The following is a 27,263-nucleotide window of genomic DNA, read 5'->3' on the forward strand; positions in this document are numbered from 1 at the left end:
TGCACTAGTTGTTAAACTGCTTTGAAATTCCTTTAAGTGTTAATTAGCTTGGGGGGTTTCTGATAGCATTAAAACCTGTGTTGGTTACATTTCTTGTAATCATTTTAAATAGAGTTGCTTGCTACTGAGATTTGTCTGCATACATCAACTGGACATAAGCTGATTTAAGTATATTTTCTGCATTTTATTGTGGTTTTATAATTTGGATGGATTCCTCAGATCTAGCTCTGTTGAAACTGTCTTGTGTGTGTCTGAAGCTCTGCACTAGTTGTTAAACTGCTTTGAAATTCCTTTAAGTGTCAATTAGCTTGGGGGGTTTCTGATAACATTAAAACCTGTGTTGGTTACATTTCTTGTAATCATTTTAAATAGAGTTGCTTGCTACTGAGATTTGCCTGCATACATCAACTGGACATAAGCTGATTTAAGTATATTTTCTGCATTTTATTGTGGTTTTATAATTTGGACTGATTTCTCAGATCTAGCTCTGTTGAAACTGTCTTGTGTGTGTCTCTGAAGCTCTGCACTAGTTGTTAAACTGCTTTGAAATTCCTTTAAGTGTTAATTAGCTTGGGGAGTTTCTGATAACATTAAAACCTGTGTTGGTTACATTTCTTGTAATCATTTTAAATAGAGTTGCTTGCTACTGAGATTTGTCTGCATACATCAACTGGACATAAGCTGATTTAAGTATATTTTCTGCATTTTATTGTGGTTTTATAATTTGGACTGATTCCTCAGATCTAGCTCTGTTGAAACTGTCTTGTGTGTGTCTCTGAAGCTCTGCACTAGTTGTTAAACTGCTTTAAATTCCTTTAAGTGTTAATTAGCTTGGGGGGTTTCTGCTAACATTAAAACCTGTGTTGGTTACATTTCTTGTAATCATTTTAAATAGAGTTGCTTGCTACTGAGATTTGTCTGCATACATCAACTGGACATAAGCTGATTTAAGTATATTTTCTGCATTTTATTGTGGTTTTATAATTTGGACTGATTTCTCAGATCTAGCTCTGTTGAAACTGTCTTGTGTGTGTCTGAAGCTCTGCACTAGTTGTTAAACTGCTTTGAAATTCCTTTAAGTGTTAATTAGCTTGGGGGGTTTCTGATAGCATTAAAACCTGTGTTGGTTACATTTCTTGTAATCATTTTAAATAGAGTTGCTTGCTACTGAGATTTGTCTGCATACATCAACTGGACATAAGCTGATTTAAGTATATTTTCTGCATTTTATTGCGGTTTTATAATTTGGATGGATTCCTCAGAACTAGCTCTGTTGAAACTGTCTTGTGTGTGTCTGAAGCTCTGCACTAGTTGTTAAACTGCTTTGAAATTCCTTTAAGTGTCAATTAGCTTGGGGGGTTTCTGATAACATTAAAACCTGTGTTGGTTACATTTCTTGTAATCATTTTAAATAGAGTTGCTTGCTACTGAGATTTGCCTGCATACATCAACTGGACATAAGCTGATTTAAGTATATTTTCTGCATTTTATTGTGGTTTTATAATTTGGACTGATTCCTCAGATCTAGCTCTGTTGAAACTGTCTTCCCCACCCCCCTCCCTGTTCTTGGTTGTAGTTTAAATTTGGTGGCTTTTTCAGTGCCCTCCCCACTGTAGATTTGATCTAGGACACTCCCCCAGTCCCATCTCTTTACCGCATTCTATCTAATAAACCCTTTCTGCACTTGCTTTTAGTCCTTTTTAATTTAATTACATTTTTTTCAAACTGTGTGTGGACTAATATTGCTACATACTCAAGTGTGCCAGCTTGCACTGCATGTGAATTGTTTTTACTACTGTTTTTGCTACTTTTCTGAAAAAAAAAAATATCTGCTTTTACTGTATTTGTGTTTCTTCCTAATTTATTTTGCTTTTGCGTCATCTTTAAAGTATTCAGTTGTATTTATTACTTCTTGGTGCAACTCATTCTAAGCCTTTTAGTTTAAGCACTTGGGCTTCAGACCAGTTGTTTTACATTAAGAAGGTTTGTGGTTTGCACTGTAGTGGCAGGACAGGTGGCTTACATCCTTCTAAGTTGGGAACTGCTGATTGAGGGCTCAGTGTCTGTTATTCTAAAAGTGTATTAGTTCTGGTTTAAGCACTTGGACTTCAGGCCAGTTATTTTACATTAAGAAGGTTCGTGGTCTGCACTCTTGTGGGAGGAGAGGCTGGACTCTGCCCTTCTGAGCTGGGAATTTCTGGTTAAAGGCTTATAGTGCCTGCATATTTCAACTGTTTCTTACTGAAATTGGTACACCTTGTTTGCTGTAGCATAGACTAGATCCAGGCCTGCTGAATCTAGCTCTGTCTGTATGCGTGTTGTTTGTTTGCTTATTTCCCTGAAATGCTAATACCACCTAAACCGCGGCTTTTCAGCGCTTCTGTGGATCCCTAGTGATATCTTCATTGCTTACTGTACTCATTTCCTTCTTTCACTTAAAAGAAAGTTACTGTTTGTCGTTTTTGCATTTAAGTTACCTGTAACACATTGCATTTAAGTTACCTGGCACTTGCTCACTAAAGGCACTTGCTCACTAAAGCAATGACATAAGTCAGCACTAAAAAATTAAAAGCACTACACTCTCACAAAATCCTCTCGAGTACCTTGTTCCCCACTGGCCCTTTGTTTCAATTATAAAGGAATTCCCAATACTATTCTAGCATGTCCAAATGTCAGTTGTCAATCTTCTCTCCGGTCCAGCTGGTGAATCTGGGAATCTTGAGGGAATGTTACAACTGCCTCATGTACACAGACAACCCTCTCCTCCTCCCAATAAATTTCAACACATGTGAGAGATGCATCCATATAGCCAAACTGGAGGCTAAGCTCTCTCAACTCAGTACTGGCGTAACCAGTCAGGAGGAGAAGGAAACCACACTCAGTACAATTCCAGTCTCACATAGACCTACCACGACAGCAGACCAAACACATAAACACACAAAAACATACTCGGAGGCTCTAAATAAAAATCTGCCTAAGCAGCAGAGACCTCCAAAGCAGACACCCAAGCAACCGCTACCCCAAAACAAAACACATGCAACACATAGCTCACAAAGCCAGTGTGCCGAACAGTCACAGCCCTTAAGGCTAAACAACACAACTGATACACTTGTAATAGGTGACTCGATCATCAGGCACACTGATGTCCCGCTCACCAGGCTGAACAAGGAGAAGGTCATGGTGAGCTGCCTGTCGGGCGCTAGGATCCACCACATAACACAAGCACTCAGGTCACTCCAAGGCAAGTACAAATATGACTCAGTCATTGTCCATGCTGGTGTGAATGACCTGAGACGTACCTCCCTGGACTACATGAAAAGAGACATAGAGGAGCTCTCTGAGCATGTGGCCCAGGCCGGTATGACCCTGACCTTGAGTAGCATCTTACCCTCACCAAGAATGATGCCACAATATGAAGACAAGACGATCAATTTCCACAACTGGCTTAATTATTGGTGTCATTCAAAGGGGATCCAATGCCTGTCAGCCTGGGATGACATGCTCAACAAGCCACGATGCTTCGCTAGGGACGGCCTGCACCTGTCACCCCTGGGCTTTCGGATATTGGCAAAGGCTCTTGCTACCCCCATAGTGCCTTTTTTAGGCAAGGCTCAAAAGACAAACCCACCTCCATAGGTATCACAAGGGATAAGAAACTAACAGTAATGCTACTCAATGCCAGAAGTCTAAACCTCAAGATGCACGCACTCAAAACTGTCCTTAGCATGGAGAAAATAGATATCTGTGCAGTAACAGAAACCTGGTTCAAGGCTCCCGAGAGCACCCTAGCACTACCAGGTTATACCTCATACCATGCTTTTTGGTCCCAAAACTTGGACCGACCCACAAAAGGAGGGGGAGTATCAATATTCGTCAAAGATACCCACACCTCCAGGTTGGTGGCACAGCACGAAGCATCAGAGACTATCCATGTGCAACTAACAGTGGGTAAAACTGCCTTCCAGTTTATAGCCTGCTACAGACCACCCTCCCTAACCCAGGAACCCCAATCAGCCTTCATGAGAACACTGAAAAATATGAAGGTCTCTCCAAACACCATTATATTGGGCAACTTCAACTACCCAAACATAGACTGGGAGCATTACTCTAGCTCCAACACCCTAGCCCAAAGGTTCCTAGAATTTATAAACTCAAATGCTATGGAACAACTTGTTACCACTCCCACAAGAGGAGAAAACATACTGGACCTGATCACCACTAACATGGGGACTCTATGCTCCAGACCAGAAGTGTATCCCTCACTGGTAAGATCAGACCATAAACTAATCTCACTGGATGTTCACATCCCGAAATCACCCCCTGCCCACAAAACCACAGTGAAAAACTTCTCTAAAGCAAATTTCACACTCCTCAAAACTGAGGTGGAATCCTTCAAAGCCCCCGGGTCTGTGGAAAATATGGCCCAGACCGCAGAATCCTTTATAAACGCATTCTATGAACACCTTCAGGAATGCATGGATCATGCGATCCCAAATAAAACCAAGACCCAATCCTCCAAAGGCAGATGTCCTGTCTGGTAGACCCCAGCCATAAACAAGCTATACAATAGAAGGAGGAAGCTACTAAATCATAGAGCAAAATTCCAAAAAGGGAAGGCATCTCTGATCAGTATTAGCAAAAAACTACGGGCACTCATAAAATCGTCTAAGGCCAGCTTCGAGAGAAAAATTGCACAGGACACTAAGGATAATCACAAGGCTTTCTTTAGTTATGTTAGGAACCTAGGTGATAATTCCCAGATATGCTCAGAATTAGTCCAAAATGACAAAAAATACACCGAACCCACAGACATTGCCAACATCCTAGCTGACAGGTTCAGCGCAAACTTCTCCCCCCCCCTCCCCACCAAAAGGGCAAATATCTATTCCAGCAGAGTGCTGCCCCCCTGACATCTCGGATGCGCAGGTAAGAGCCGCCCTCTCCAAAGCAAAAAACACAGCATCAATGGGACCAGACGGTGTCCCGGGCCCGCCCTACATGAACTCCAAGAAGAGCTAAACCCAAACATAAAACTACTGTTCAATCTCAGCCTTACTACAGGATATGTACCCAAAGAGTGGCGTACAGCAACTGTGGTCCCTCTCCACAAAGGTGGTGCCTCAACGGATCCTGTAAACTATCGCCCCATAAGCCTGACTAGCTTGGTCTGCAAAGCTATGGAAAGGATAATCATGGACCTCATAAATAAAGATATTGGGGACCTACAGACACTGGATCCTACCCAGTTCAGCTTTGTTAAGGGCAGATCCTGCCTCTTAAACCTGGTTGATTTCTTTGAAACAGTCACCAAGGCCATTGACGAGGGAAGGTGGTCCACACAGCCTACCTGGACCTCGCAAAAGCCTTCGATACAATACCCCACTCGGGCATTATAGATAAGCTCACCAGCTTAAATATAAACCCCTATGTCACTAGATGGGTTGCAAACTGGCTCAAGGACAGAACCCACATGGTTAGAATTGCTGGAGCCATGTCAGACTCCAAACCAGTTACAAGTGGCGTCCCACAAGGCTCAGTCCTGGGACCTCTCTTGTTCAGTATATATTTCTCGGAGGTACAGGCCAACACAGAAGGACTATGGCTGACCAAGTTCGCAGATGACTGCAAACTGGGCGCCATAATCGAGACTCCAGCTGACACAAGCATCCTCCAAAAGGGCCTCATAGAAACAGACAACTGGTGCCAGAGCCATGGCCTCAAGCTAAACGCTAAAAAGTGTATAGTCATCCCCTTTGGCAAAAACAAAGTGCCCACAAACTACCACATAGGTGGTAGGTGGTAATCCATTAAGTACAGAAGAAGTAATTAGGGACCTGGGGACCCAAGTTGATAGCAATCTCTCATTTGACAACCACGTGGCTAAAGTGGTTAGAAAAACATTTTATATAGCCCACCTAATCATAAAGGGATTCACATCTAGATCAGGGGAGGTCATCGTGCCTCTTTACTCATCCCTCATCAGGCCCATAATTGAGTACAATGCCCCTTTTGGGATGTACCTTACCAGACACCTGCAGCAACTGGAAAGACCCCAAAAGTACCTCACCAAGAGGATCAAAGGGCTCAAACAGATGCCATATGCTGCCCGGTTAAAGAAACTCCAGCTCTACTCAGTGGCATACCGCCTGTTCAGAGGCGATCTGTGCCTGACGTATAAAGCCATGTCCAACCCGGAATTAATGGACATGCTGCACCTCAGAAAATCCAAATCCTATTGAGCTACACGCTCGAGAGACTTGAACCTCAGCACTGAAATAAATAGGACATGCTGGAGGGACAGATTCATAACCCAGAGGCTCTCTTCACTCTGGAATAAAATCCCAGTCCAGGTTAGGCAGAGTCCCTCATTGACTCTCTTCAAAAGGAATCTTGATGAGTGGATGGGAGATCGTAGGTTTACCCCGGGTATGACTTCTGTGTCACTGTTAGACAGAGGCACAGTATACTAACCTCAAAAAAAGGGCATAGCAAAATTAATTTAAAATGGGTGGCGAAAGCCAAACACATTCTGGCTAGGCTTATAAATGCCCTAGGGCAGATAGCCTAGTATGAACCTATGAACCTATAAAGAAACAATTGCTAGTTAAAGAATCAATTTATATTTTAAAATTTGATACTCTGTCCCCTAGAGAGTTAAATAAGGAGTGTAATTGGAGAATGCTTATTTAAATATTTGAGTGTGAAGTATTTTATATTTAAGGCAAGTGGTGGTTTGTATTTTGTTTTATTCCTTGAAGGCTTTGGTCAAGATGTCAAAGCTTGAATAAACCTGTTTTGGATTACTGATTGGTCGCTCTTTTATAAGTCGACTATCTGGCTATATTTTAGAAACATAGCTTCTTTATATCCAAGTGAAGTCCATAACTTTAAGGTGCTTGCAAAATATCGCAAAGAACATCCAAACCAGAGAGTAAAAAAGTCACACAGACAAACCAATTAGTAAAGAATAAAAGAAAAACCTAGCAAAGCTAGAATTTTCACTGTGTGATACTTTATACCTCATGGGCCTATTACAAGAGATTTCTCTTGAGACAGATTCACATGGGAGTTCTCCCAGCTGTTACCCATCTGGATAGAAGGGTCTATATTACCTTGCCGAAAGCTGTTTCTAGTGAATACAGCAAGATCAAACCTCAAACCGTGAAAACCCACGAATGCGAATGGCCAGGTCACCGATTTTTTTCCTAGGGAAAAAAATTGGTGGACCAACTAAATACCACAGACCATTTAAATTATTACAAAGTGGGGGGCTTTCCCCTAGGAAAAAAATCGGTGACCTGGCCATTTGCTTTAGTGGGTTTTCATGGTTTGAAGTTCGATCTTGCTGTATTCGCTGGAAACAGCTTTCGGCAAGATGATATAGACCCGGATAGAAGACCCTTACTAGTACTGCTCCACCTATTTTGTCTCCTCCTCCAATCTGGCCTATGGTTTCAAATCACTTGGAACCAAGAATCCTGGAACTGTCCATGTTGGAGCTGAAGACTGCTGTATCTTCCACTCTGATACCTTCTTTGAGTGGATCAGCTGTGTCGGAGCCATACCTTGTTTCTGGGTCCAAGGTGTTGGAGTCGACTCCAAAGTTGGAGCCATCTCTGCCCCTCTGAGCTACAGCACTGGACAGCTCAGCTCTGAATTCTGCCATGAGTGAGCTGCCTTCAGGTCAGATGCTGCAGACGGTCCAGAAGTAAGTCTTCTCATCACCATCAGCCTCCTCCTCTCCAGGGTATTCTGCTTCTGAGGTAGTGGAGAGAGCTTTATCTGCTTCTAGAGTAGAATGATTCCTCTACCCTTGGATCCTTCATCCCAAACCCATCTGTCTTTTTGTCTTAACTCTCAACATTCTACTCCACAAGGAAAGCCAGTTCAAAGTCTCTTGGCTGTCCAGCAGGGTATACTCATATCTTCTGATACTTCTCTGGAACAACCCACTGAGGAAGTCCCTAAGAAGTGAAAGTGAAAAAGGAGGCACTTAGACTCTTCTCAAGGGTCCGTCACAGAAGATAATGATTTTGATGAGACAGAAGGATTCCCAAGATCACCACCTGATGACGTTTCCTTTGGCGACATCCTGGAGATCCTCAAACAAAGGGGTGGCTGGTCTACTGACAGCCCTTACCAAGATTAAGCCTTTAGAGCTGGCCCATCTACCGCCTGGGTGACCCCACCCATTGATAAGCTCATTGATTTGATCTCTTGGTGGGCATGGAAGGAACCTGACTGATCCCTAAGAGACCAGACAGAATCCTGGCACCACCCAAAGCTAAGGAATTCTGGAGTAAAGGAGTACCAGTAGATGCCATGTTTGTAGAAGTGACCACATGGAGAAAGATCCCCCAGGGGCAGAGGGAGGGAACTCTAATGAAGACACCATCCACATGGAAGAGGAGTATGGCAGAACCAAGGATCTAGGGACACATTCTCTAACAGAGCCTACCAGTGCTCCTTAAAGGAGGCCCAATTGCCCACTTCTAGAGGCAGTTGGGGATTATCAATCCATGTACCAGAGAGCCTGGCTACAGATTACAAAAGATACATGGGTGCCGAGGATTATTTCCAGAGGCTACATAATACCATTTTCCTTCCCGCCCTTAACAATAAACAAAATTCCCAATGTTCCACCTAGTCAGATGAAAGCAGCAGCACAAGAAATAAAAAAGCTGCTAGAAAAAAAAATCATCCAAAAGGTCCCCAGACCAGAGAGAATCCAGAACCTACTCAAGATTCTTTTTGGTGCCAAAAAAAAAGGGGGACTGGAAACCAATTTTAAATGTCAGTATTCTGAACAAATCAATTCAGTACACAAAGCTTTGGATGGTCAAGGTACAATCCATTTTGCCTTTCCTGTACCAGGACAACTGGGTGTGCGCAACAGATCATCAGAATGCATACTATCAAATAAAATTGAACAGTTGATGAATAAGACACCTACGCTTCTGGCTGGGAGTCAGTCATTACAAATTAAGAGCTATGCCCTTTGGCCTCACCATAGCCTCCAGGGTGTTCATCAAATGCAAAGTAATAGTAACAGACCACTTGAGATTGCATAGATTCTGGACGTCTCCTTACTTAGATGACGGACTCATAACATCTCCAACCAGGCACTTGCTGATAAAAGCACGAGATTATGTACTCCAACTGTACTCCCACCTGGGAATTACCATCAATCACAAGAAATCCCAGCTAGAATCTTCTGAAGTACTAGAGTTCATAGGAACTCAGTTTTATCAGTGACAGCCTCCCTTCCCTTACCAAGGGTACAGACTATTCAATTTAAAGTGAAAAGGATAATTCAAAATTCTTCACTGTTGCTCAATATGATTCTCCAAGCTTTAAAGTCAATGTCTGCTGTGATAGTTTTGGTTTTGTGAGCAAGAAATCATATGAGAATTCTTCAATGGACCCTAGTGACTCAGTGGTCTATTCTACACCAGCCTTTGTCCATCCAGGTCAGAATAACTCAAACATGCAAAAATGATCTCTTGTGGTGGATTCATGCAGATCAGATTTTACAAGACCGCCCCTTTATCCTTCCTCAGCCCAAGGCCATAGTAACTACAGACACTCTGAGAATGTAGCTATGAGCAAATCTCATTCAATCAATTTCTGACAGCAATACAAATTCTGGGGAAATCCAAAGTGATAGCAAACAGATTAAGTAGGTCCATCTTACTGCCTCACAAGTGGTCTTCTCAACCTGACAGTTCCATAAATGATATTCTGCCAATGGCGTCAACCTTGCTGCAACCTCTTTGCAATGCCCCTCAACAAGTGCAGCAGTTTCTTAGCTCTGATTCGCCCACCCAGAGAATCACCGGGAGATGCTGTCCTCTGTGACTGTCCCCCCCACCACCACCGCTCTCCTCTATGCTTACCCCACAACCCAGCTAAATCCCCAAGTTTCTCCAGATTAGCATCTCAATTGAAAAGCACAGTCATCCTCATTGCCCCTTATTGGCCTTGTCAGATTTGGTTCCTCTTTCTTTGACCTCATGTAGTTCTCCCACCATGGATTCTGTATCCAATTCCAGACCTCCTGTCTCACCCGACAGGCATGATTTACCTGAAAATTTTAAACAAAGTTGACTGCATGATTTCTCCACTTCTGTTGATAGCTATAGAACAAAGGCTGTCCTCCCCTGTCTGTCACATTATTTTGTCTTCCCATAAACCTTCCACTAGGAAGATTTACAGTAGTAAATGGGAAATATTTTTTTTAGGCACAACAAGAAGACAATGACCCTTTTTCAGCATCAGTACCTAAAGTTCTTGAGCTTTTGACTACAATAATGATGGGGCTAGCACACTGACTATTAAAGTACAACTAGCTTCCATTTCTAATTTTCATGTAGGAATAAACAGTTCCACCTTAGCTTCTTCAAAACTTTGCAAGGCTTTTATAAAAGGAACCTTTCTTCTGAGACCTGCTTTTAAAGATCCAACTCTACCATGAAATTTGAATTTAGTTTTACAAGATTTGAATCAATCTCCATTTGAACCATCAGCACAGTGAGAACTAAAATTTTTAACCTGAAAACATTTTTTAGTAGTCATAACCTATGCAAGAAGAGCCTCAGAACTCCAAGCTTGACCTTCTAAGTCTCCATATTTAATTTTTCATAAAGATAGGGTATCATTATGAACCAACCCATCTTTCCTTCCTAAGGTGGTGTCAGAATCCAACATCAATCAAATCTATCAATCTTCCAGCTTCCTTTCCAAATTTATTGAACAAAGGAGAATACACGTTAAACTTACTGGATGTTCACAGACAATTACACTTCTTTCTGTATAGAATGGAAAAGTTCATAAAATCAGATTAATTATTTGTCTAATTTTCGTAACCAAAATTGGGTAAGCCGGCTACCCAAGTAACTTCATCCAAGTGGCTAAATGATTGCATTTCCTTTGTCTACAACAAATTGGGCTTATCTCTGCCAAAGCCTTTGAGAACTCATTCAACTAGGTGCATGGTGACTTCATTAGTATTTTTATTCAGATCTTCCATGGACAATATTTGTGCTGCTGCAACTTAAACTAATCCTCATACATTTATTACTCATTTGTGTTGGACCAGTCTCTAGGAAAAACAGCCTTCAGTTAAATAATGCTCAGGAATATCCTTCCTTGGAGTCCACCCAGGATTCAGGTAGCTGGGGTCTTTGTTCCACTTATTGAAGAATGAATGAAAATTGACAAAATCAGACAAAGAAGTTATGTACTCACTATAACATTCCATCTCTGCTGTCCATTTTTATTCTTCATCAGCTTCCCTCCCTCCAACACCTCTACCATTGTATTTGTGACTTCTGGCAGAATGATAAGGAGCTAAGGAGACCAGTGTTCCTGCCTTTGATCTCCAGATATTGGTTTCTCATGTAATTGTTGTCCCTTACTTTCTAATTAACAAAAAAAGTCTACAAATAAGATTTGAGGTATGGGGGGGACTATGGCATTATTGGTAAGGGAGTAGCTCGAGATCTTTCAGTATCCATGAGCTGTAAAAAGTGGCAGAGTCAGATCCAGACCCATTTGTTGAGAAAGAATGAAAATGAGCAATACAGATGGAACATTATGGTGAGTACATAACTTTTTTTTGGCAGTTGAGCAAGCCCCCCCCCATACCCCCTACAAATCATATATACCAACTCTGAGACAGCACAATACCAGGAAAAGGGCATATTCCCTAACCAGGAGAACTGTGCAGTCTCAGTTGATGAAAACAGCAGTTCCAAATAAATCAAGAAGATGAATGGTTGTTAGGATACATAAATCATATCTGGAAATAGTACAAATCCCCCTAAAAGGATGTGCAGACTCTGCAGTCATCTTCTGTGTACGCCACTGGTGCTAGATTGCAATAAACAACATGATATATACACACATACTTGAGTCCCTTTGAGAACATCAATACACCATAATGTCGATTGAAACCAGAACATTGACTGCTGACATCAGTGAGTTGTAAATACATAGAAACCTGAAAGACTGAGAACTTCTAGCAGCATACAATACTGTATTGCTGCTGCACAAAAGTAAAATGACAGGTCTTTGCAATCAAAGGTCTCAGGGTAGGGGACTATGCCCTTTACCAGGGGATTATATGCAAGCTTGGAGTTATAATTACCTCTATATTTGTATATAAAGAGACAGCATGCTTTTCCATCCCATTCCAAAAATCACTTTGTGTATCCTGTCGCTGTCAAACTGGGTTGAAAGTGAAAGAGCAGACAGCCACAGTCAAATATATCAATTCATTGTTGTCAGGCATATAGACATAGCATGTCTTCCTACTTTACTCCCAATCAATAGCCACTTGTATACAATTCTGATGTTTGACAGTGAGGAAAATGAATCAACAGTAATGATCACAGTAACGCACGCCAAGTTATGGCTACTAAGACAGTACACTTCCCTAGACAAACTACAGCAAGCTTCTTTGAAAATGCTTGCAGTATGCAAGGGAGACAATGTAAAGGAATAATAAGAAAATGGTCTACAGTCCCCTGCAAGCTATAAGCAACCTTCAGTGCACATCACTGAGCAGACCATGTTTTGTACTAGACTGGACTCCTATTAAGCCTGTGGAGGCTGCCAGATCCCTAGAAGCTCTAAGAGTACAGATGTTCTATGATGCATTTTATTCCTTACATCTGAAAGATAATTACTTGTCGAGTCTTCCTTTACTGCTCCCCAAAAATGTTAGTTATGTAGATGTCACTTTTGTGTGTGTTCACAGGGTAAAAAAATGACAGTGTAACACACACACACAGATTCCCATTACTCTTATACCCAAAGGAAAATTAGATGAAAAATGCACATGTAGTCCATCTCTTGCGTGCTGTAGAAAACCAGGGCACTATATAAGTGGAGGATGTGCAGACTCCACAGTAAAGAAGCCAAAACCAAAAACTAAACCAGAGACCCAAGAGCTGTGAAATATTAAAGCTACCCTTTCCACTATTATGTTAATGATAATTTGTATTTGTTTTGCTTTAGTTTACTTGGTTTAGTCATAAAACCCTTTTTCAGCGGAGGCCTAGAAAAATGGTTCCACATATTACAAACATTTTAAACAGGAATTCAGTAATATACATTAACAATCACACATACATTTGCTAATTAGATTATAATGATGGGACATAAAGGAAACTATTACAGTGTAAAATATACTTATGCATTCAGTAGATGCAGAACATGAACTTGACAGTCAAGAGGAGAAGGTAAACACTTGCACCACACCACACACATCACATAGTCCCAATAAATCTTGTTGTGTCTTTAGGCTTTTTCCTGGTTAGGGGTCGCCACAGCGGAACTTCAGTCCCCTAATGATTGGCAGTTGATTTTTACATGCCGAGTTGCCAGCCCTGACGCACAACCTTCAACGAAGGTACGCCCATTCATGCATGTCTCCACGCAGACGACACTCTAGCTGAGAATCAAACCGGATAGCGTCTTACTGTGAGGCGACAACACTACCGCAGCATAAATCTACACCACCAAAATCCACAAGTAGAAACGCAAAAACATTTGTAGAGGCTCTCAATAATAATCTATTCAAGCAACAGAGACCTCCAAAGCAGAAACACAAGCAACCTCTACCCCCCCTACACAACCAAAATAACACAGCACCCACAGACTCAGTGTGCCACTCAACCACAGCCCATAAGGCAAAACAACGTACTCAACACACTAGTCATAGGTGTCTCTATAGCCAGGCACACTGATGTCCCACTCACCAGGCTAAGCAAGGAGAAGGTTACTTTCAGCTGCCTGTCAGGTGCAAGGATCTGCCACATTATGCACACACTCAGATCACTCCACAACAAGTATAAATATGACTCTGTCAATGTACATGTTGGTGTGAATGACCTGAACCGTACCTCTCTGGACTACATGAAGAGAGACATGGAAGAGCCCTCCGATCTTGTAGCACAGGCAGGTATGACCTTAGCTCTGAGTAGCATTCTGTCATCTCCCAGAATGATACCGCAGTACAAGGACAAAATGATTGACTTCAATAATTGGCTAAGAGTCTGGTGTCATTCTAAGAGGATCCAGTATCTCTCTGCCTGGGACGATATGGTCGACAGACCACAATGCTTTGCCAGAGATGGCCTGCACCTGTCGCCCCTGGGATTCTGGATACTGGCTAAGGCTCTTGCTGCCCCTATAGTGCCTTTTTTAGGCAAGGTTCAAATGACAAATTCACCACCATAATAGGAACAGGCAAGCAAAAACTGAGGGTAATGCTACTCAATGCTAGAAGTCTAAATCTCAAAATACACTCACTGAAGGCACTCCTTAAAATAGAGAACATCGATATCTATACAGTGACTGAGACCTGGTTCAAGGCTCCAGAGAGCATCCCTGCACTACCAGGCTATAACTCATACCACACTTTTCGGACATGTAACCTGGACCGGAACACCAAAGGCGGAGGTGTGTCCATATTCATTACGGATATCCACACCTCCAGGCTAGCTGCTCAGTATAATGCATCCCAGATTATCCAAGTCCAACTAACTCTGGGCAAAACTGCAATCTAAATTATAGCTTGCTACAGATCCCCCACCATGCCCCAGGATTCCCACTCCTTTTTTCCTTGATATACTGAAAAATAATAGGGTTCAACCAAACACCCTAATAATGGGCAACTACCCCACCATTAACTGGGAAAACTACTCATGTACCAACTCCTTCACTCAATGCTTTCTGGAATTTATAAATTCCAATGCCCTAGATCAATTTATCCACATCCCCACCAGGGTCAACAATACCATAGACCTAGTCATTACCAACATGAGTGACCGGTGTTCCACACCTGAAGTCAAATCCTCGTTGGTCCAATCCAACCATAAGCTAATCATCCTAGATATCCACATACCACCACCACCCCCCCCATTAAGGAAACTACGGTAAAAAATTTCTCCAAAGCTAACTTCATGCATCTTAAGACAGACATGGCGAACTTCATAATAACCATGCAGATAGACAATACAGTTATGACTGGTGAATCCTACACAAATGCACTCTACAAGCACTTACACAAGTACATGGCTTGTACTATCCTAAACAGAACCATGATGCTATCCTCCAAAAAAAGGAAGCCAATCAGGTGGTCCCCAGATATAAACAAACTGTACAACAGAAGGAAGAAACTGTTGCAAAAGAGAGTAAAATCCCACGAGTGGAGGAGCTCCATGGTCAGCCTCCGTAAGAAGCTTAGATCCCTTATAAGATCCTCCAAAGCTAGCTATGAACACAAAATCGCCACTGATTCTAAGGACAACCACAAAGCATTCTATAGCTATGTCAAGAATCTCAATGGCAACACCCAAATCTGCTCTGAGTTGCAGCACAACAGCATGAAAATTACAGAACCAACTGATATTGCCAACGTCCTGGCCAGATAGGTTCGTGCTAAATTTATCCCTCCCCTCACTCCCTAAAGGGCCCATATCCATACAGGAAGAATGCAGAGTCCCTGTAATCACAACTACGGAGGTAAAAGCTGCATTCTCTAAAGCCAGAAACAGCATCCATGGGACTGGACAACATTCAAGGCTGCATTTTACATGAACTTCAGAATGAACTGGCTCCTCACCTAAGCACCATGTTCAATCATAGCCTCACATCAGGCTTTGCGCGCACTGAATGGTGCACAGCAACAGTTATCCCACTCCACAAAGGGGGAGCCACCACTAATTCCAGGAACTATCACCCTAATAGCCTGACGAGCCTGGTTTGCAAGGCCATGGAATGTATCATCATGGAACTCATAAACAAAGACAATGGTAACCTCCAAACTCTGGACCCCACCCAGTTCGGGTCTGTGAAAGGCAGATCATGCCTCCTGAACCCGATCAACTTCTTTGAGGCAGTCACCAAAGCTGTAGATGTGGGTAAGGTGGTTCACACAGCCTATCTTGACCTAGGCAAGGCTTTCAACACCATCCCCCATTCTGGAATTATAGCTAAACTCACTAAACTAGGTATAAATCCCTACATCACAAGATGGATTGCTAACTGGCTCACGGTGAGAATCCACACTGTAAAAGTCGCAGACTCCAAATCGGACTTCAAACCAATGACAAGTGGGGTACCACAGGGTTCAGTCCTGGGACCTCTCTTGTTTGGTATATACTTCTCTGAAGTACAGGCCAACACAGAACACCTTTGGCTAATGAAGTTCGCAGAGGACTGCAAACTAGGAGCCATAGTAGAGTCCCCAAATGATGTGGACATCCTACAGAAGGGCCTCACTGAGACAGATGCCTGGTGTCAGAGCCATGGCCTCAAGCTCAATGCCAAAAAGTGCATTGTCATCCCCTTTGGTAAAAACTATGTACCCATGAACTACCACATAGGCAGCAGTCTATTAACACTAAATGTGTGATAAGAGACCTTGGGACCCAGGTGGACAGTAGTCTCTCCTTTGATAATCACATCGCCACAGTAGTCAGGAAGTCATTCTACATGGCACACCTCATCACAAAAGGGTTCTCATCCAGGAAAAAAGAGGTCATTGTTCCCCTCTACTCGACACTCAGACCCATTATTGAGTACAACGCCCCTTTTGGAATATACCTCACAAGACATCTGCAGCAGCTGGAAAGGCCACAGAAGTACCTCACAAAGAGGATTACTGGGCTCAAACAGATGCCCTACACTGACCATTTCAAGAAACTCCAGCTTTACTCTAACATATTGCCTACTCCAAGGTGATCTCTGCCTAACATATAAAGCCATGACAAAAACCCAGAACTGTTGGACATGTTACACCTAAAGAAATCCCAATCCCTCCGAGCTACACGCTCTAGGGACCTAAACCTTGTCACCACAATAAACAGGACATGCTAAAGGAATAGATTCCTGTCCCAAAGACTTCCCATACTCTGGAACATGCTACCCATCTATGTCAAGCAAAGTTCCTCATTAGCACTATTCAAGAAAAATCTTAATGAGTGGATGGGAAATAGGAAATACAGCCAGGGGATCATTTCTGTGGCTCTGTTTGACAGTGGCACAGGGAAATAACTTTCTTGAGTGGCGTAAGCCAGGGAACCTTGTTGGCTAGGCTTACTTAGGCCCTTGGGCCGATAGCCTAGTACCTACCTATGAACTAAACATTTGAAGAAGAGTATTAGTGGGTTTGCCAGCTAAATTTTGTGATTAGTGATTTGAAATTCAAAGAAAAGGAATTAAGGGGTAAAGAACTTGGTAGGACAGAAAATGTTAATATTGCAGTTGAAAAGTGGGGTGATTATAAATTCGAAAAAATCTTAGTGAGGGAAGAAACTCATTAGGGTAGAGAATGTTAATATTGCACTTACATGTGCTTCCTAGAACATCAAAAATATCCACTTATTTTTTACAATGATGATGTCAAACCATGACAAAAATGAAAAATTATGGACAGATTGCTACTCTTAAATACAGTACAACATCCCCAATATACAAACCCATACTAGTATACACCACAGCAATGAATATTTTACACTGGTTTCAGCAAATACAGTGCATTGTCTCAGGGTTCCTATCGCGTGTTCAAAAATTGTAAACGGCGAACACATATTGAGGAAACCCGGTTGGTGGAAATGTTGAAACTTTGCGCGCATAACATGGAAATCGCCGTAGGGAATATTTTCCCTTTACTTCAATGCAGTGCGATCTCGGAGTAGGAATATTTAAGTAGCGGGGGTGTGGGGGGCACAGACCCCCACATAGGGGTGCAGGGGGGGCTTGTCCCCCTGCCTACAGTGTTTAGGTAAGTATAGTTTTTTTTATTTTTTTATTATATTTTCCAAATTTCAAACATCGCTCATATGGTGTCGACCACATGGTGTTCGATGTTTGAAACATTCGAAAATCTAATATAGACTTATTGTCTCACACTCCTACTGTCAAGATGGACCAGTAACTGTTACCAGTGATGAAACAAAAAAAGTACAGTTTTGTACCTACCATAAATGTAGATGTTTGAGTGCTAATACAGCTGCAGTCATAACAGATGGGTTCTCCTGCCGTCAGGCGGGTCCTCGGTCGGCCGAATTCCAAAGTCTAGGTCCGGCGGCGGTTGTCGTCGCTTCTTCCCTGACGTCAGTGCGACAGGGGTATGAAAGAACCAGCCGACGCCATTTTCTTCAGTTTTTCTTGCCCCAGATGTCAGGTGCCCCCAGAAGGAAGGCAATACATAAATTTATGTAATAATGCAGTGCAATATAATCAAAAAAACAGTAGTTGCAAGCAAATACACCATAAATTAATACCCCAATCAAGTTGTATGAGGAGGTGTTAGCTGATAGGCCTGTCCCAAGAGGGGAAGGAGGGAGGGAAACCTGGACTGCAGCTGTATTAGTACTCCAACATCTACATTTATGGTAGGTACAAAACTGTACTATGTTCATCGTGCATACAGCTGCAGTCATAACAGATGGGTAGAATCCCAAAGCTAAAAAAGGGGTGGTAGGCACTAGGTGGAACTAGGAGGAGCCAGGATGCCCTGCAAGACTGCAGTGGCAAAGCCTGCTCTAGTTTTGGAGTATAATGGTAGGTGGTAGTGCTTGGAGAAGGTATGCACAGAACTCCAAGTGGCTGCTTCCAAAATATCTTTGGTAGGAACTCCTCTGAGGAAAGCTGCAGAGGTAGCTGTGGCCCTTGTGGAGTGAGATCTGATGCCTGCAGGCACAGTTTTACCATGAAAAGAGTAACAAAAGCGTATGCAGTGGGCTATCCATTTTGAGATTGTCTGTTTGGAAATTGGCTTCCCTTGAGCTCCTATAGCATAGGACACAGAGTTGTTCTGATTTTCTGAAAGGCTTTGTTCTGTCCAAATAATAACGTAGCTGTCTGTGGATGTCCAAGGAATGTAGTAGTCTCTCCCCTTTGTTTTGAGGATTAGGGTAAAAGGTAGGAATAGCCTGATTCAAAGCTACCCTAGATACCACCTTTGGCATAAAGGACGGATTGGTTCATAAGGAAACTCTGTCCTGATGGAAAATGATGAAAGGCTGCACAGACATGAGGGCTTGTAGTTCCGATACCCTGCGAGCTGAGGTGATAGCCAGAAGGAAGGCTGTTTTCCAGGACAAATATTGCAAATCTGTTGAGGCAGCTTGCTCAAAAGGAGGCAAGGTCAGCTTTTCTAGAATGAAATTGAGGTCCCAAGCATGTATTGGTTGTTTCCTTGGGGGTTTTATATTCTTAGCCCCTCTGAGGAACTGTCTTAAGAGGGGATGAGAGAATAAAGGAGGATCAGTGTTGTGTTCTGCAGAAATGGCTGAGGCATGGATTTTGATGGAGGATAATGAAAGTCCACTGCTTAGCAGCTCAGCTAGATACTGTAATATTTGAGGTAAATTCAGTATTCCAGGATTCTGGCCCTTTTTCTCATTCCAGGCACAAAATTGCTTCCATTTTGCGGAGTAAGCTTTCCTAGTAGAAGGCCTTCTGGCCTCCAAAATGACATCCTGCATCTCCTTGGAGAGTAGGGTCTGTTGTGAAGTTAAGGAATCTTCCATGCGGCCAGATTGAGTGTTTTCAGCTGACTGTGAAGAGTTTTTAAGCTGTCCTGAGTCAGAAGAAGAGGCATTAGAGGTAGGGTCCATGGTGGGGAATGCGTCAGGCTCCTCAGGAGTGGGTACCAGTGTTGTCTTGGCCAGTCTGGAGCAATGAGAATCATCTTTGGTTTGTCTGCTTTGGTTTTTAATAGAACTTTGGGCAGCAGAGGAAGAGGTGGAAAGGCATAAACTGTCATTGTTGTCCAACAGAAAGAGAGAGCGTCCACTCTTCCAGGCCTGTGGATGAAAAGCCCTTGAGCAGAATTTTGTCAATTGGTGATTTTTGTGGGAGGCAAAGAGATCTATGTCTGGCCTTCCCCATGCTTGAATTATTTCTGTAAAAACTTGAGGGTGCAACTTCCATTCATGTGGGTCTGTCATATTTCTGCTTAGGTTGTCTGCCAGCGTGTTTTCCTTGCCTGGCAAGTACTGTGCTTGAAGTTCGATTTGTAATTCCAGAGCCATGTTCCAAAGTGACATGGCCAGCCTGCATAGGGGGTACGAATGGGTTCCTCCCTGTTTGTTTATGTACCACATTACTGTGGTGTTCTCTGTCCTTATCAATAGTTGGCCTGGATGCAGAAGGTCTTTAAAAGCTATAATAGCATTTATTACTGCTAGCATTTCCTTTTGATTGATGTGTAGGTGCTTTTCTTTTTGGGACCATTTGCCATGAGTGCACCGATCTGTCATGTGCGCCCCCCAGGCGTGGTCCGAGGCGTCTGTTGTGATGACTTGATTTGCTTGAGGCTTGCAGAATGGGAGACTTGTGTTTCTTTGGCATGCTTGAGCCCACCACAGAAATTCCTTTTGAAGACATGGAATCAGTGGTATTCTTGTTTCCAAACTGTGGCTGTGTTGAGATCATAGGTTTTTCAGGTACCACTGAAGTTTCCAGATATGCAGCTTTGCACATGGTATTAGTAGGATGCAAGATGCCATGAATCCCAGAGCCTGCAGGATTTTCCTTGCAGTCAGCCTGGTGAAATTTGCTAGTTTTCTGAAGTACTGAGTTAGTTGCCCCTGATTCTCTGGCGTGAGGTAGGCCCATCTGGGTGTTTGTGTCCAAGTTGGCACCCAGGAAAATTATTTTTTGTGAGGGTATTGGCCTTGATTTCTTTTTGTTGAATGTGTACCACACAGAATTCAACAACATTATTACAAAAGCCAGATGTTTCAGAAGTATGTGCTTGCTGTCCGCTTGGATCAGGCAGTCATCCAAATATGGGTATATTTGTATCCCTTGAAGTCTGCAGTAGGCAATTACTGATGCCAGGCATTTCGTGAATACTCTGGGCGCAGTAGATAAGCTAAAGGGCAATGCAGAGAATTGATAATGGGTTGAACCTGCAAGAAATCTGAGGTATCTTCTGCAATTTTGTCTGATTGGGACATGCAGGTATGCCTCCTTGAGGTCCAATGTTACCAGCCAAGACTCCTTGCCCAGCATGGGAAGGAGCTGCTGTAATGTGAGCATCTTGAATTTTGGCACGAGTAAAAATGTGTTTAGGATGGATAGGTCCAAAATAGGTCTCCAATCTTTTCCCTTCCTTGGTACCAGGAATAGTTTGGAATAAAAACCTTGACCTTGTTCTTGAGTAGGTACCTCTTGAATAGCTTTCATGTCCATGAGATCTGAAATTTGTCTTTGTGCCTCTGCCCTTTGATTGTGTGGCAGGTTTGGCATGCCTCTCTTTTGTGGAAGTGTGTGAAAATGGAATCTGTAGCCTCTGTTTATAATGTCCAGGGATCCATTTGTCTTTTGTGACAATATGCCAATTTTTCGAAAATAATGCCAGTTTTCCGCCTAAGGGTGCTGCCATTTGAGCCTTGCTTGGCATGCAAAGGGGAAAGTCATTGGGTTTGCTTTCGGAATGGCTGTGAACTATCCTCACCACCTCTTTGTGTAGGAGCTTGCCATTGTCTGCCTCTAAGCGATCCTTGAGCTTGCCCTCTGCCCCTCGGGCGCCTGTACCTACCTCTTTGGGGTCTGTCCGTGGCTGGAAAGGACCAATTTTTGGAAGGCCAATTTCTACTGAAATGTGGAGGTTGTACCTGTAGAAAATCTTTCACTGTTTGCATTGATTTAGCCTTTTCCTCCATTTTCTTTAATACCTCCTCAGCTTTAACACCAAATAATACATCTTTTTGTAGAGGGGCATCTAGTAATTTAGCTTTGACATGATCTGGTAAGGTTTGCTCCTTGAGCCAGGCATGTCTACATATGACTGATCCTGTAACAGCAGCTCTACATGAGGCCTCTAGAGCATCAAAACCACATTGCAAGGTATGTTTAGCCACTTGTTCTGCACTATGCATCAAATCCAGCAACTCAAGTCTGGTTGTTCAGGTTGTGACATTTTGCTTCTCAGCTGTGATAACAGAAACTGTTGGTACTTTAACATATGGAACTGGCAGTTTAATGCCCTCATGGTTAAGGTGGCCGAGGTGCATACCTTTTTTCCCCACCTTTCTAAAGCTCTGGAATCTCTCTCTGAAGGTAATGGATTTTTAGCAGTGGAGGCCTTAATTACCTTGGGGCCCTGTGAGATAGTTTCTGGGTCAGCCGCATGGCTTTTGTATAAGAATTGGTGTGAGTCAGGAACCCGGTAGTACCTGTCAGGCTTGACTGGGGCTGGAGGTAAAGAGTCTGGGTTAAGGCAGGCCTCCGAATACACATCATCTAGAATGTCTAAGACAGGAGGTATAGCCAGAGGCCTGTGCTGAGGGAGCAAGAGAAAATCCCTAAGCCTTGCCTTTTCTTGGAGTCTGAGTACTCTTGGCCTTCCCAGTGGAAGTGTTCCCTCAAGGTATGCAAGGTTTCCCCAAAAGAGTAATCCTCGGGGGGGGGGACAGAGGGAATGGACTCCTCTGCATCAGAATCTTCAAAAGGGGAGTAAGAATGTTCCTGTTCATCAGAGTGCTCTGAAATAATGGAGGCCTGGTCCGAGGAGGGGGATTCTTCCTCCACTCTGGGCCTTTTGTCCGGGGGTTGAGAACCCCTGATAAGAGTAATTAAATCCTCAGCCATTTTAAGCATCTGTTTTTTAGGCATGGGGCCTGGAGAAGGGCCCTGTGTAGCTTGTCTCTTAGAATGCATGGCTGCTTTAGACTTAGTGAAAGCCTTGATGGAAAAAGAAGACGAAGGCCTGAAGACACCTAGAGAGGAGGCAGACCTGTCTACATTCTGAGTTTCACCGCCTAGAGTGGCTTCGGTATCTGTAGTCGGGGTGTGGGCCGAGGAGCCTGCGACCTCGGGCACAGTAGACACCACCAATGAGGTGTTGTCGGTAGGCAGGGGCTGCGTAGGTGCCTCGCTGAGAACTGGACCACCTGTAGTCGGCTTTGGCGTGGTGTCGGTAGAGGCCGCGGACCTAGTGTGTCGGTGCTTATCTTTGCGTCTTTTAGTCAAAACTGGAGTCGGAGTATCCAACGACATAATGTAGTTAAATTTTTTGCCAAAATAGTGCTGGGCGAACTCCACCCGACGCTTAATGGTGCGTTTGTTGAATGTAGCACAAAAACGACAGACCGAGACATCGTGGTCAGGGCCTAAGCAAAGAATGCAGAGGGAATGAAAATCCTTATGCGGTATTTGCTTCCCACATGAAATACAATTATTAACTTTGTCTGACATCGGTCTGAGGCAAGAAAAGTTCCCCAACGGAGTACTTAGCTTTCAAGAAGACTTCGGTTGCAAAATTTTCGTAATTTCAGGACCTGGCCGACCGGCACTTGCGAACTGCTTCTGCTTCGGGCACCGCGCGGCAAGAAAGACTGAATAAAATGGCGTCGGCTGGTTCTTTTATACCCCTGTCGCACTGACATCAGGGAAGAAGCGACGACAACTGACGCCGGACCTAGACTTTGGAATTTGGCCGACCGAGGACCCGCCTGACGGCAGGAGAACCCATCTGTTATGACTGCAGCTGTATGCACGATGAACATCAACAGCATCAGTTAAATTAGACAACAGCATTCAATGATGGCCTTCATACCCATCAATTTCATCCAGTTTATTAACTCTGTACTTCTCACATGTCCAGCCTGATTCTGAAGAAAATGGCTATAGTAAAATCTTCAAACTTGCTTTACAAAAATTGACATTAGTCCCGCAGAGAGACAAATGACTGTTTAAGCTAGTCATTTTTATCCACAAACATTTCCACGTACATCATTTATAGCCGGTTTACTAACTGTGTACGGTACATCTCAAATGCCAGTGTGTGGAAAAATAAAATAATAATTGATTCCAGTACCATATTTCAAATTTGTGTCACTGGATATACTGTAAGTAAAGTGTCCCAGACTACTTTACATAAATGCACACTAGTCTTGCCAAGCCAAGCTGACTGTTTAAACTGAGCAAGTGACAAAAATGCCCAGTCATTTTATACAAATCAGCTGAAAATTATTCAGTTCTGCAGCAAGGGTTAGCAACTGTCCCAATGCCTACCTTTAGAATTAACACATGAGTAATGCTACTACTGCTACAATACAAAGAAACAAGGATACAAAGACCATACCAGTCAATTCTATACCATTTCTAGTTTGTCAGCTTGCTGTCATACTACCTCTGAACATTGTCCTTAAACCAGATTCTATCTTTATAATGCAGAATACTGACTCTCATAATGAGGAGTACATGTAGAAAATGTGAAACATTGTTTCAAAGAGAAAATTGACAACATTGTTAAAAACTGTTACTTATTGCATACAAAAAGCTATTTTGACAATTTAATATGATTCTTAACAATTTATCTTCACTATTTGTTTAAAAAATGTAGGGTTTATGACATCTCTTTTCAGTGTAACAGGGCATGGAATATGGCATCGACAAGGCTCATGTGCAGTCTAAAAAGCCCCATTAATTCCTTTAGCAGCAATCTCCTACAAAGCTGACTACTTCTTCAAATCTCTTGTACAAAATCTACATACTGCTTACACATCAGAATATAGCCATTACCTGTAAAACTTACTGCAAAATCCAAGTCAGCTACTGCAAATCACAACAGTCATTTATAGACACTCTGAAGATGCCAAAGTGTGTTTGGTGAAAGCGCTTAGTCTGTATCAGTTCGTATTAAAGAAGTGTTTCTACAACTGCCTGCTTTCTGTGGATTCGTTTCAGCAGTGGTCTGTATTGTTTGGTGTGGTTATTCCTTGTCAGCCCTGGATTGGGACATCATTTGGATTTGGTTCATTTATAGACACTGTCACCAATCACAAAAAAGTAAAATTCTTAAAAAATATTAGTAATTTATAAAAAAAAGGCTGCACTAACCTCTTGTCCAACTTCATTATGACTGCGAGTTCCACAACTTAGCTAAATTCTTTATAAAATGAGAGACATAATTTCATAAAACAGCATACTCACCTCCATAACAATTAAACCAAGCCTTACCTCACCACAGGATGCACCTAGACAGTATCTGAATTTATTACTTTGTGATGAATGCATGAATAGATTACAATGGTTAACACATTCAAATAAACATATACATTGAAATGAATAAGCAATTTTAAACAGTTTCACATTTAAACCTCTCATTCAATGAAAAGAAAATCAATACCAAGCCAGAAACCAATGCAGTTAGCACCACAAGTTGAATATGGCCATTTTCACCTCTGCTGGCACCCATTGTTTAATCCAGTATGTCCAAGATCAAAAACACAACACAACACATAGCCAAGGATGACTGTAGCAATTTTAGAATAATTAACATGGAAACCATTTGATTCAGGCTTCTCTTACCACAAACTGAGTATTATGTAACTATTTTTTATATGTTTAGTCAACCTTTTAGTTAATGTAACAAACTGTAAGAAATTGTGAATTTTCAGTGGAGACTAATATTTGCAGAAAATAATAAACCTATGTATACAGTTATAAGTGCCTATTTACAAGCCTTTAACAGACTTCAAACAGCTATAAAAAAAATAATGTTACTGAAAATCTGGGGAACCACAAATATTAACTACCCAAGAAGACAGTTGTAAAAACAGAGGTTAGCATGAGAGGAAACACATTCATTTTAACGATGTACTTCCCCTGCAAGAACCAAAACCTATAAATGTATGAGGTCATAGGAAGTTACTAGGCTGTTGGCCCTGATGCCCTTACAAGCCAAGCAAAGAATTAGCCCATGTTCTGCCAAGTCAACACCCGATGCCCCTGTCCAACTGAGACCCAGGTGGAATCTCAGGGGTGTATTTTCTGTTCCCCATTCCAATTATCCAGGCTGTGTTTAAAAAGGGCTAATGAGGTACTCTGCTTGACGTGGAGAGGGAGTCTATTCCACAGATGGTTAAGCTTACAGAAAATGGCATCTCAAGATGGTCTGAAACACAAAAGCAAAAAAATACATAAAAGTATTTTGATTGATATATTTGATTTTTTTGTTTTTGTAGTGGTCAAGTAAACATGTCATAGTCTTTCAATGCACTCACCAGTGCACATACCATTTATCAAAATACTATGTGTATACCTTTTGTCAGAGTCTTCTAGATGCACCCTAAAAAACCTCAGCCTTCAGCATATACAAAGCAGCACATACTCATCCTCCACTCCCACATACTGCAAGTCCATGCAGGTCACCCAAAAGTTACCATAAAGCAGGCCTAACTACGGCATGCTACTAACTCTGTTTCCACATAGGGATGTGACTTAGTTATATGTCATAGGTTCATAGGAGTTGCAAATCAACTGAGCTGCAAGGACATTTCAGCTTAGCTAGTACTCACCCTTAAGCCTTTCCTCCCTTTTCAAGAACAGCCAGGCCATTTATACCAGGGGTGAATTTATGAATACCCAAACAGTTATCCTTTTGAAAGGCAGACATTATGTTACACTGTTTAACTTGGAGAGTTAGTTTGTTCTAGTGCAGTGGGTAAGCACTGCATTATAAATCTATCCCTCCACCATGTTTGTTTGTTGGAGTGGATTTAGATCTATGGTTTTAGTATTAGCTGCGTTAATTGATTTATGGATGTATAAGAGTTTCTGGACTACTTGTAACCAACAAAGCCACCATACTCCACTTTAGTAACACTCAATAACCCTGCCCTTAACTCTAACCTGCATCTTAAACTTAAAAAAAGATCTTCCCATAACACTACCACTACAGAAGACAGTTAGGATTCTCATCACACACGTGCACATAGGTATAGACACACATACACCTATTACACATCCCTCTTACCTGTTTCAATTAAGTATATACTCTAAGAAGTGTCTGATAAACTGGATATTTAAATGAAAAACACTGTACTTCTGCCTGTTGACCAAAGTAATTATTTACAAATAAGAACCACTACAAAGCAAGTATATGAAAATGTAATAACTTGGGTCAATTGACTATATGGTCACACACAACAGGTAAGAATAGATGGATTCCTATCTCCACTATGGCCAATCACCAATGGAGAGCTGCAAGATTCTGTTCTGGAACTAGTCTTTTTTCACATCTTTTTCTTAGATGTCAACACTGTTGGCAACACTGAAAAAATATGCAGACTACTGCAAAATTAGGAGCATTGCTCTTAATCTCTGACACTAACTACCTTTAAACACCCTTTCAAAAATCATGAGAGCGGTAAAGTAGAAGTAACTTTACCTTCAGTGACAAAAAAAATATGAAGCAGTCTAGCATTTGGCAATTTCATATCTGGGGATTG

General features: G+C 42.2%; 1 protein-coding gene across 1 annotated transcript in view; it reads right to left on the reverse strand.

Moving 5' to 3' along the window:
• Positions 1-27,263, reverse strand: part of CPAMD8 (C3 and PZP like alpha-2-macroglobulin domain containing 8) — a 7,231,600-nt gene that overhangs the window by 5,277,729 nt on the left and 1,926,608 nt on the right. The window lies entirely within an intron of this gene.

This window comes from Protopterus annectens, chromosome 13.part0, assembly GCF_019279795.1.
Source record: "Protopterus annectens isolate FY-2018-M chromosome 13.part0, PAN1.0, whole genome shotgun sequence".
NCBI lineage: Eukaryota > Metazoa > Chordata > Ceratodontiformes > Protopteridae > Protopterus > Protopterus annectens.